General features: G+C 38.9%; 1 long non-coding RNA gene across 2 annotated transcripts in view; it reads right to left on the bottom strand.

Moving 5' to 3' along the window:
- Window positions 1-4,662, bottom strand: part of LOC118322061 — a 27,795-nt gene extending 23,133 nt beyond the window's left edge. The window contains exons 1-2 of one of the 2 annotated variants that reach the window (XR_004796433.1): window positions 4,313-4,662; window positions 4,085-4,165 (exon numbers count right to left, since the gene is read on the bottom strand). This is a non-coding gene — a long non-coding RNA (uncharacterized LOC118322061). Of the gene's footprint in view, window positions 1-4,084 lie in introns of both variants that reach the window. The other variant, XR_004796432.1, reaches the window with a different exon arrangement.
- Window positions 4,663-12,023: the final 7,361 nt, after the last annotated feature.

Below are 12,023 nucleotides of genomic sequence, written 5' to 3'. Positions count from 1 at the left end.
ATTTAAGGGTGGGCTGGGGGGGGGGGTCGAGTTTTAGAGGATAGACACGTACACACACAAGAACACACATATGAACAAACTGCTGTCCCTGTCTCTCTTGAGTCTTGCTCTCTGTTACCCCACTACTGCTGATGAGAAAAACAGACACAAGCGCTAAGCTCTCTCTTTCCCTGGATTGATAACGTTTGTAATTGAGGTGCTATCTATGGAGTGCCAGCTTCCTCAGTCATGGACGGTGGTTTCCAGGTTGTCTCAGTGCAGGAACGGGAGGCGAGGGGGGGCGGTGGGGGGAATTTGAATGTGTTAAGAGTGCGTGGTGTCCACACGGCCATTAGCAAACCAACTCGGGTGGAGAAAGCTAAGATCAAATTCGGTGCCCTCTAAAGGCCAGCTCAGTGATTTATGCCAGCACTTTTTATTTGTGAAAATCAAAATATAGCGAAGAGAAAAAAAACTTTGATGACAATGATGCAATAATAATAATGCAAATCTTGCCACAATTAGGTCAATTTTATCAAGTTACTATGTTTATCAATATCATAAACAGGGCTGTTAAATGTTTTGACATTAGTGTGAACATTTTACAAGTTATGAGAACAGTGTAGGTCAGCTGGTATTAATACAATATGAGGCAGATTACACCTATTTTAGTCTGTTCTTTTAACTGATCCTTAACAATATTTAAGGAAAATATCATCAAAAAATCCATGATTCATCAATAATTGTGAGATCTGACATGAAAAGCAATAAACCGTTGTAAAATATAGTAAAATCTTTAAGATTTTATTTTTATCTAATTAATTATAATGACAAATAGGTTGTTGTTATCACACATATTATTTGATTACAAACACCTGTTGTTTGCTTATGAAGATGGTTATGTGGTGAGTGATGTAATGGAACAGCGTGAATATAATTAGAGTAATGACACATTGACATGTAGTCTGGTGCCAGAATGCGTGCAATGAAGGCGAACCATCTTCAGGGTATCAGCTCTGTATTACAAATTTCTATTACAAAATTTTGAGCCTTGCAGTGGCTAAATTTGGATATTAAGTTATCTAAACACAGCTTTTTCTTTAAGGAAGGTTTTTAAAGCTGTGTTTTTATTGGGACATTTGCTAACGTGCAACAATCCCCACGGGCACATGTAATAGCACGCTGAACCATGAAGACACCTGATGGGGTTTTCTTTTATTAAATGATCATGTTTATCAAAGAAAATAGGCATTATGCCTCAACAAGTCCCTCTCAGTCTGATAAACATTGTGCAGGACTTACCAGTGCTAGAAGAAATCAATATAGACTGAATGAGAGTAATAGCTTTCACCTTAAAACACACACATACTCCAATTAAGCCCAGTTTTCAAACAGACACTTGACATTTTGAGAGCAACTGTTGGGTGCATCAGTGGTTAAATATAAACATACAAACTGAATCACTGATTATTTGAGACAATTTTTAGAATGGGGAAAGAAATAAGAACTCCAGATGGGAAAAAGGAGAAAGAACAGATAAATGATATCCAGCTGGTTTCATCTTTGGAAAGGCCAAGTTTCTTTCTCCCTACATTTGTGCTGTGTGAAGTATTAAAGTTTAAAAGTTAGTTGTACGAATGACCTACAGAGATCGTGGCTCCCAAATGGCAAGTCTAAAAGGAACAACTCCGATAAATCATGGAGCGAAACTTGAGTCTGTGGCTGTTGTCGGAGATTTATCGGCAGCTGTATTTTTCTAGTGTCAACTGATGTTCCATAAGACTTAGCCAGCGTCTTACATTGCTTCCACCCATGCTCACTCCCCGCCAACACATACCCAAACGCACATACTCACACTGCTCTGTGCCCATCACACAGACAGACAGACGCACACACTACACTTCTCCACTCCATCAACAGCCATCCAGCATTTAAATTTGAGAGCTATTCCTGTGAGACTGTTAAACACGACAGATTGAGATGAGTGGCAAACCTCTAGTGCTAGCATTAGCCCACTTATCTTATTAGTGGGGCAGCTCTAACACATTTGATACCCCCCCAGCTACTGCTGCTGTTGGCCTCAGGGAACTCGCAATGGCTTCAAAGACCAGATCTGGCGTCCTGGTGGCTCAGCATGCTGAGACGCATACCACAGTGATGTCGGTTTGAATTCAGTCCGCGGCAGTTGCTGCATGTCTTACTGTCACTGTATCTTTCCAATGACCAGTCAATGTAAACTATTTGATGAACAACAAGTTCCCAAATAGTTAAGACAGATTTGAGAGAATGAAAAATAGAACTACTTTAAATACTAGGTATGATTCCCATCATCAGAATTATTTCTTATGATATTTAGTTTGTTGTGACCTCTATTTAGGGGGTAACGGGTGCTTGCGTCTTGATTTAAAATATAACCTGAAAATAGAACTTAACAGGATACTTTGCCTGTTTGAATCTCAATCATGCTTGAAATGCTAACAGAGACAAGAATGAAGTTTTTATTTTTAAGCTAACAAAAATAGAAGATCAAGAAGTCACCAGGGACTAACGTGATCAAAATTATAATTTAAACTTAAAACAATAATTTCTTAACTCTTTACAATTGCTTTATTCCAGCTGACTAGTTTGCGTAATGCTCAAATAAATACATATTAGTATTGACCTAGTGTTTAATCAATACAGAGCTTACACAATCTTATTACACTACAAAAAGCAAATTATCTATGGTTGAGCACAGCAAGGACTGGCAGAGTATTCACATTATAGTAATCACTAATACAATTATGGTAGATAAATACTCAAGGATAATCCTGTAATATTTTTCATGACATGGAGAACACACAGGACTGCAGAAGCAGTCACTTTTTCTCCTACTTAAATGAGAGCTAGAAAGATCTTAAACTAACTGACAGTCAGCGTTTCTTAAGCTATGGCTGTTGACCCCAGCATAGGTCACAGGCCTATTTCTGGTCAGAGCACATATAACAAGACTACAAGTTGTTTTTCATGAGCCTGGGTTACAGGGTTAGGTCTCATTTCTTCAAGTTGGGTGGTAAAATATTTACAAAGGACCTAACTGAGATTAAAATCCTTTCCTACAGGACTGTCCAAGCAGGTTTATATAGACCATAAAACATATATGTAGATATTTTATTTTCAGGGCTGTGACAATTATTATTATTATTTCATTGTAGATTAAGATGACATCTATTTTCTTGATCAATCGTTATTTTTTTTTTTGCAAGTCTGTCAGTCAATAAATGTAAAAAATAAAATTGTGAAAAAAGCCTTGTAATTTCTGAATGACTTAAGGTGATGTCTGGTTTTGACCAGCCAACAGGCCAAAACCCAAAGAAATTTCATATAATACAAAGAACAGCAACAAATTCTCACGGCTGAGAATCTAGAACTATAAAATGTTTTCATTTTTGCTTTCCCCATTAATAGATGATCAAAAGAGTTGCAGGTTCTTTTTTTCAGCTCTCATTATTTTTGTTTAAGCTTTATTTAAGAGAACGAGCATAAACAAAACGAGTATGAGCAGAAGCATAATGTAAATTTGATAAAAAGAAAAATAACCTTTGTTGTCTTGGTTTTTGAAAGAGGATTGAATTAAGATGTTGAATATGAGCTTTGTTCTTTCCACATATTAGATAAAATGCCTTCAAAACATTTTGCATAATGCTGTACAATACAAAATATATGTATAAACTATGATGCAGAATTTATGTATGTATGTATTTAGGTGTTGCTTCAAATCACTGCACTTCAGTAACACAATTAGGAATTTCTTTAATAAAATCAAATAGTGTGTGTGTCTCTCTTTTTGATATGACCCACTGGATTGGTGTGATTGACAACGGAGTTCTTTAGTGGTAATGATATGGTGTAAAGGAGTCTCTGTGTGTTACTGTAAGTAGCAACACATAAGTCTAACCTTTAGCTGCTCACTGAAAACTGAGCTGAGGAGAGCTGCTTTGATGATTTGAACTCTGTGCTTATGCATCAAGAATACACACAAACACACACAGCTGCAGCCCAGGCAGAGCCATACACAAAGCCGGGCAAAAACTTATTTTGCAACCTGGTGTAAAATGTACCGCACCTTGACTGCTGTCGTCCGTGCTAAGCCTCGCGGGTAACAGGAAACAGTCTGTGATCTTTCTCAGATCCCTTCCTGTTGGTACTTTGGGTGACAGGTGAAGGATAGTCAACAGTCTTCTTTGCCTTTCTTCAGTTCAGTTTCTCTAACTCGCACACACACACACACACACACACACACACAGTTACACAATCCTCCCCATCATCACCCCTTGGTGTAGAAATCGCTTACCAAGACTCTTTGCTATTCTTAAAGGAGGCGTGTGAACATGTTGGGTGGGCAGACAGGCACTTCACTGCTCACCTGCCTTTCTTTAGCACACTCTTCACTCTTTCTTTCTCACACTTTCTGTTACCCTGGGTCACTCTCTCTCAACTACACACGTCCACACACACACACACACACTTGTCACCATAAAACAGGTTGTGTTGTCAAGTTGCCTGTCACCATGCTTGTTCCTCTGTGCCATATATGATCTCTCACAGCTGTTCCTCACAGTTGAACCACAATTAACCCCACACACATGCACACACACACACAGACAGAGTTTGCACTTTCTGTCTCGCTCTTTCTCACTGCTGCCCTTTCACTATCAGCTCACAGACTGCAACCCAATCCGTGCAGCAGCAGAGTCATTCACTCTGTCTGTCAGCATGTAAGTGTCACTAAGTGAGTTTACAGCATTTCTTCTGTGTGTGTTGCAATGCATGCATGCATATAACTGCATACTCTCAGTCCTTATCTTATAATATTTCAACTTTTTACTCTTGTAGTTAACGTAATTAACAATATGAATATATTTTTTATTAGTTTCTATATATGATTGCATATGAGTGCAATCCCCAGTTTAAATGCCAAACTCATAAACCAAGAATAAACTAAAGGAGAGGTCTGTCACCATAAATCAAAAGATGGGTTAAGAGGCTGAAGCTAGTAGTAAGCTAGTAAGTAATTTGACATCTAAATGAGAAAAATACTTTAAAATGTTTTGGGCAAAAGGGAAAGGAAATCATAATTTTTTGGACATAATTAAAACACCAAACTCAATGTAGAACATTTATATTACGTAATATTTTAATTAAAAACATATTAGTTAGGTAGAAATATGATATCAGAATGGGACTCTGTTAGAAAGTATCTGTATAAAATGGTTAATTGAGTTTTGAAATAAAGCACTGTTCTCCTCAATTACTTCCCTGGTCTATCATTGGGCATCTCATATCATCATGGAGAAAGAAAAAAAAGAAAAACTCAGCTCACTGCTCCTGCTTTGCAAAATGTATTTGCTGTAAAACCTTAAATCCATGAGGCAAGGTGTACCACTAAATCAGTCAGCTGGGTATATATCTTTGCACTTGTACACAATAGAATAAAATAATGTTTTAGTCTGCTGTTGTTTTAACAAGATAATGAGTTTGTTATGAATCAGGGATGTCAAATACCAATGCTTTGCTGCAGGCTGCAGGCTTTGGTTATTTGATTGAAGACTTCTGTCAATGGTTGAACTTCTGGTCACAAATTGAGCTGTGGGTGCAGCAGCTGACTGATGATACATATGACAGATGTAAATTATATCAGCTATCATTTCATTAGAGAAGGTGTTAATGGTTTGAAATCCATCCATCAAATTTGGAATATATCTTGTCGGCATTAATACAAACTTTGTAAGCATTACGAAGCCAGGTCAAACCATTCTCACAGAATCCTTTCAAAGTGTCAACAAAAATGTATATATTTTATTGTTTTTGTATTTAAAAAATATTTCACAATGCATTCAGGATATTTATCTTAACCAAAATGTCTGCATTGGCTCCGAATGGCCCATTTAGGTAACCTGCAACTTAAATTCAGGATATGAAAATACAGGCATGTGTTCTATTTAACATTTCACCAGGATGTGAATGCTATTGCCAATCCATGACATTGTGAGTCGAGTACATTGCCACTTTGTGTATTCACTTGAAGTAAATGATGTTGGTACACAAGTTGCTGGTGCCAGTGAAAGCTTTATGCAGTTAAATGGGCAGTGATGAGCGTATTTGTCAACACATGCAGTCTCCTACCGCTGCGAACAGCAACACTTCATGGCACAGCCAGAGTTCCGTCTACTGAAGCACAATACAGTCGTGGAAAGCATTAAAATCCCCCCAACTCACTTCATCACCATTTCCAAAGTGATCTGATGGAGATATTACCTAAATGGCTGGCAAGCTGTGGGCTGCTAACTAAATGCTAATATGTGTCAGAGCCTGGGAGAGGATTTATGGCTCACCATCTGCTCACCAGCATACAGTACAATGTTAGCTTACAATGTTAGCTTTGATCAAGACCTCCCTGTTCATTCCTCCCAATCACTCATCTGAGTAGGAATTAGCACCAAGTTCTTTCTCCTTTAACCTAATCATGTTCTCCGCTGCACGGTGCTCATTTGAATAATAATTAATTTGCATTCTGGGGCCTGGATATTTGTTTTTTAAAGCATACATGATAGCACAATTAAAAACAATGTTTTCTGATTCATAACATGATTAGGGGGCTTGCAAATGAATAGTTATTAAAACAGCGAGGCCCGATTTTCATTAAATGAATAGAAACAGCTTCTGTGATAACTCTGAATTCAGCTACTTTTCAGCACTTTCAGTAAACACTGAGATCAACTTATTCAAAATGTATCTGACAGTACACTTTGTCTTTGAAAACATTTTGGAAAATGTCATTTAGGGTGAGCTTGTCTCTGTACTTATTGCTCAAACACTGTGTGACATTTAATAGAAGCCACATAATGAACTAACCATTTGCTAGTGATCTATATGGATCTGTGAGGGAAAATAGTGAACTTTGAGAAGAATTCCATCCAATCCATCTGTCCAAACAAGTTTATTCTAGCATTTGTCTTCCCAGAGAAACCTCCAGGCCTAGAGCGTGCCTAATGCCATTTGATGAAACAGTAAAGATTCTCCATATCTTTTCCACAGTAAAAGGCTAATTGCTGTGCTGTAGTCAGATTTACGTCCTCCCCATTCTCCTTTATGCGTCAGGCATCTGTAAGCCCTCACACTGCCAGTCTCCGAAGGGGTGTATGTTATGATCCCGTGTCAGCGAAATCAATCCTTATCAATTTTAAAGTTCAGGTTTTTATTTCATGGCTTTCAAGGGAGCGCCTCTCAAGCGAAAATGACTATTCCAGCTCTTTTTTTTTCTGCCCCCACCTCTCTTCCCATCTGCGTCCATATTGATTGTCTGTGTGTGCGGATCCCCTGCGTTTTTTGCCCCGTGGTGGCCCCTGGATTGTTGTCAGCAAGTGCCTGAAGACATTGGTGAGTTAAATAATGCTAACTAGAGCCAGTGATCAGTCTCAATGCAGCTTCCCGGCATTAACAAGCTCTGGCAATTATCATGTCTCCACAGTGTCTGGGAAGAGACAAACAAAGGTCAGATGAAATTCTAGTGGTCACCTTTTGCTCTATAAAGGAGGCATAAACGTCATTCTTTTTAAATGTGCACTATTGTGTCTGACTGTATGTGAACAAAACTGGGTTTATTGTATTTTAGACATATGCTGCAGTGGTGATGTGAATAAAGAGTCTCAGTTCAATCAGACAGTGAAAAGGTTGGAAAGTCCATCACACATTGAGCTCCATCATTCATGATTTATTAAGGCAACCAAACATGCAATGCACACGCAATATAGGCACCATGCACATGCAATGTAACAAATTTTTTATCAGTGGGATTAAATACCAAATACTTTAGAAGAAATGTAAAATTTAACTACATTTACTTTGCCCATATTGTCTTGACCTGTTTTCAGTGCAACAACAGAGAAATAGTTCCTGATAGTGCCAAGTATAAGCATTTACTGGCAGCCAACAAAGTTTACCCCCTCGGTTTCTTTGACTCTTTTCCTTTTACAACTTGTGTCAGGTAAACATTGAAGTGTTGAAGATTAGGAGAAGGGGCTGTTGTCCACATTGTATGTGAATACGAGTGTGTACGTGTGCATGTGTGTGTGTACTGTGCAAGGGATAGCTGTGAGGCCTCCAAACAGTAAACTAATGGTTCAGCGCTAAATGCCCACTAAGTGGGTGGGACAAGGATGGCCTGACCCCACTGGCCTTCCCACCAGTCCCCTCTAACAGCTTGGCCTCGGGGTCAGCTCAATTTCCCCACTGCTGAGTGGTCATTACGGAGCACGGCTTTGATAAATGCCCACGGCTGCTGCTGCTCCTGCTGGCTAGAAGCACTGCACATCTCCCAGGCGCAGAAATCTCTACTGTGCAGTCATACAGACAGAAAGTAGGGAAAAGAAATGGGTAAAAGAAAGGAAAAAAGGAAGAGAAAGGGATCAGTAAAGATCAGAGGAAGGTAGAGGACCAAAAAGAAGAACATATGAAGAAATTAAACCAAAACAGGACCAAAAACCCAACACTACGTGCCTACATAGCCAACGCTGCCTAGCAACCTGATGATGTGAGTCTCCTCACATTTTCACTCAGAAGGAAAAGGTACAATGAGAAAAATAGAAGAGGCAGTGAGGAGGAAAAACAAATCAGATGAAGATTGTTACAGACCCCAGCGACCGCCCCAATCTCTCTTTCTGTGGCTCTCTCTGTCTTACTTCCACTGAGACAATGTTGATAAAATCCTCTGAATGCAATCATCTCACACATTCTCCAAATGCACTGAATGCTCCAAGGTGCCAGTTTGACAGTGCTGGGCGCTCAGGCAGATTCGCACTGCTGATCTTCATGGCCTTTGTCCCACGTTCGCTGTATGGCTTCATCTCCAAACTTTTGCTGCCAAGTAGACAACAGCAGTTAATTCATAACCATACAATGCTATAATGTCTTGTAAATTGTCAACAGAGGAGAAAAGCCTTTGCAAGACTGTTTGTAAAGCACTCAGACAGAGGTTTACAGTTTTAAAATGAGTCTGCAGAATAATTTGGATTTTTTTTGCACTTTCATAGAAACCTATGGCAACTTTATACCAAGGCTCTATGTGTCCCCATGGTTGTCTCCAAATTGAAAGCAAAAAAAGTTTTTTTTTTCTGTTTTAAAGGGAAAGTTGAGAGGCAGAGGAAAGCACTGTGGCCAATGTGTTTTAGGTAGAAGGAGCTGTGCTCACTCACCCAGCCTTAACTTGCTCCACAGGCCCTTAATAGTCTAATTAGACATCAGGACAAGCCCAAAAAGCAGCCAAGTGACAGTATCGACTGTTCCACTGCTGTGCAGGCAGAAAACGACTCCTCTTATTCCTGTGTTATCAATATTCTGACCTCCTATTACCAATTTGCCCCCAAGTAAGGTTTGTAAAATTGTAAGCTTACCTTCTGGGGAAAAAATCAGAACATATTCAGAGTAAAGCCAGATGTTTTACTATATATTGTATAATATCAAAATACATGTTTTTGGAAAGTTTTCTTTCTCTTTTATTTCTTCAGAAACCTTGCCTGAGGGGACCCTGTGATCCAGTCTGACCCAAAGTCTTCAAGGTTAATTTGTGCCGCCATTATAGAAGTCTGTGCCATTCCCACTGGAAACATAAACCATGGCCATCCAAGGGAGGCTGAGTGTTTATGGTATTCTCTCTGCTTGTGTTTGCTAACCACACAATAAGATAGAGTTGATTACACACTCATACAGAAACACACACACCAACACAATCAAGAGGATCCCTTGAAGGCCCCATACTGTACCACGATGACAGGGAAGCAACCTAAGAAGTCAAACCAAAGACTGCACATAAACAAATGAATGGAGGCAGAAAGATGATTCAGTACGAATATCTATAATAAGCACCTTCTTGTCTCTGTCTTTTTGTCTTCTACAGTCAGTCTAATGACTTCCTTCAGTCGCAGTTTTCATCTCTTGTTGACTTATTTGTCTTTGACTTTGATTAGATAATGATTGGTGGCTTGTGATTGAATGATTGGCTTGTAGACTTGCATAGACACCAAATAATAAATGTACAAATGTAAATGTTCAGTACATTACCGGGTTCACAGCACTAAAACCACAACAAAATAAGTAAACAAAGAATCCCTCTTATTTGCCTCTCTTTAGAGCACATGAGGGCCACTAGAGGTAGGCACCGCTGAAGGACCAACCCTTTTAATTGGGCCTTGTAGTTCTTTTATCCTGTCCAAACCACATCTGTACAGCCTCCATGGCATCAAACTCCCTACACTTATTCTAATCATCAGGCCCTCCACTGTGTCAACATGCAGGGACCCTTTAACATCAGATTTAATCCTCTTCTGTGCTGAGATTCTCTTTTCACACACAGCAGAGGACACAGGGTGAATGAGCATAATGTGATGAAGATGTAGAATGTTCATGTTAATCGGCAGTATGGCTTCTTGGTTAGCATCATCTCCCAAAGGCAACAAAACAAATACCAAAACAAGGGCATATTTGCAAGTCTGACTGGTTTCATGGTTACAAATAAAGAGTAGTCTCCAAAAATGGTCGCAAAGTGTAAGTAAATGTTCTTAGTCTGTAGCCATGATTTATACAATGGCTGATAGCTAGCTTTAGACACATAATACTATGACAACTGTTAGTGTGCTATGGTGTGCCATATCAGCTCCATGGTACAGTGTTTGTGCATGGGCCATTATCATGGCTATTAATACTATTGTCAGTATCATTGTACTATTTATATCATGGCCTTTGTGATGGTAAAATTTAAACTATTATGCGTTACATTATAATAACATAGTACCATTTATAGAACATGACAGGTGTATGTATGAGTGCAAGTGCGATACATGCATGTGTGCCTGTATGAATGTGTGAATATCTTAGAGCCTCTAAGAGATTGATGTGGTGCAGCGAGCTAAAGTAGTCGCACACCTCCCCAGCTGCTCTGTCTGAGACAGAGGCCTGCTGGTTCACTTACTGTCTGAAACTGAGCAGAGCCATACATGAGGTTTAGCTTTTACTAAATATTTAACCTATAAACCTTCCTCATGGCTGTTGGTATATTAAATTATTGGTTCCTTAATAGATTTTATGTCAATCGTTGATCAAATAGGTAATGTGCTACCATTCTTCAGCATGCTGGATGTAATATAACAGTTAGCTTGATGACTCTGGAACCATGCCACTGCTGCACTGCACAACTCCTCGGGCATTTACACGTCTTATTTAGCCCAATTACTGTGGTAGCAGCAGATTTACAGTGGATTGAAGATCATTTCAGATTTTTTCACTTCCATTTAGGGCTGGGTACTAAACTTCCATAGTTTTATGCCACTGACCAAATTGTGTCGATATTACCAAGTATGAAAAAATGTCTTGTCATTCAGTACCAAATTTTGATTCCAACGGACTTAAACTCATCAGTGTCAGTGTGCCTATGCATCATGCAACAGACTGTTAACATTACTGCAAGCTGCTAATATACACAGACAACTAGTGAACTTTGTTCTGCTTCTTAGTTAGCCAGTGCAGCTAACCTGTATCTGCTCGCAGGTTCGTCCATTTACCTCATTGTCTGCAATAGTTGGCGATAGATTGTCAGCCCCGGCCCTTTTTTTGTTTTTTTTTTGCGGTTAGACTAGATATATTTCTGCCATATTGTTTGTTATTACTGTTCCTTTAACAATTATTTGTAGTTTTTATATAGTCCAATACTGTACATATATTCAGTTTTATTTTATCATTTTAGTCCAGTTATCCAGGTTGAGTAAAGTGCACAGAGTAAAAACAGTTTCCCCAGCTGCTCCCAGGTCTTTGAACAGCCTCCCCCCTTTAAAATTACTAATTGTACCATAATGTATAGTGTTAAAATTAATTTTATAAAATTGGTATAGAAAAAAGCATTGTGCAGTATCAAACATTTTTGAACGATACTCAGCCCTTCTTCCATTTTCATACTTCCAAGATGATTATATTTCACAAGTTATGATGAAAATAAGCATTCTTTGGCTAAGTAG

This window comes from Morone saxatilis, unplaced genomic scaffold, assembly GCF_004916995.1.
Source record: "Morone saxatilis isolate NCDOM2014 unplaced genomic scaffold, NCSU_SB_2.0 Contig12, whole genome shotgun sequence".
Classification (NCBI taxonomy): domain Eukaryota; kingdom Metazoa; phylum Chordata; class Actinopteri; family Moronidae; genus Morone; species Morone saxatilis.
Note: the sequence above shows the minus strand (reverse complement) of the source record. Positions and strands in the feature narration are given on the sequence as shown.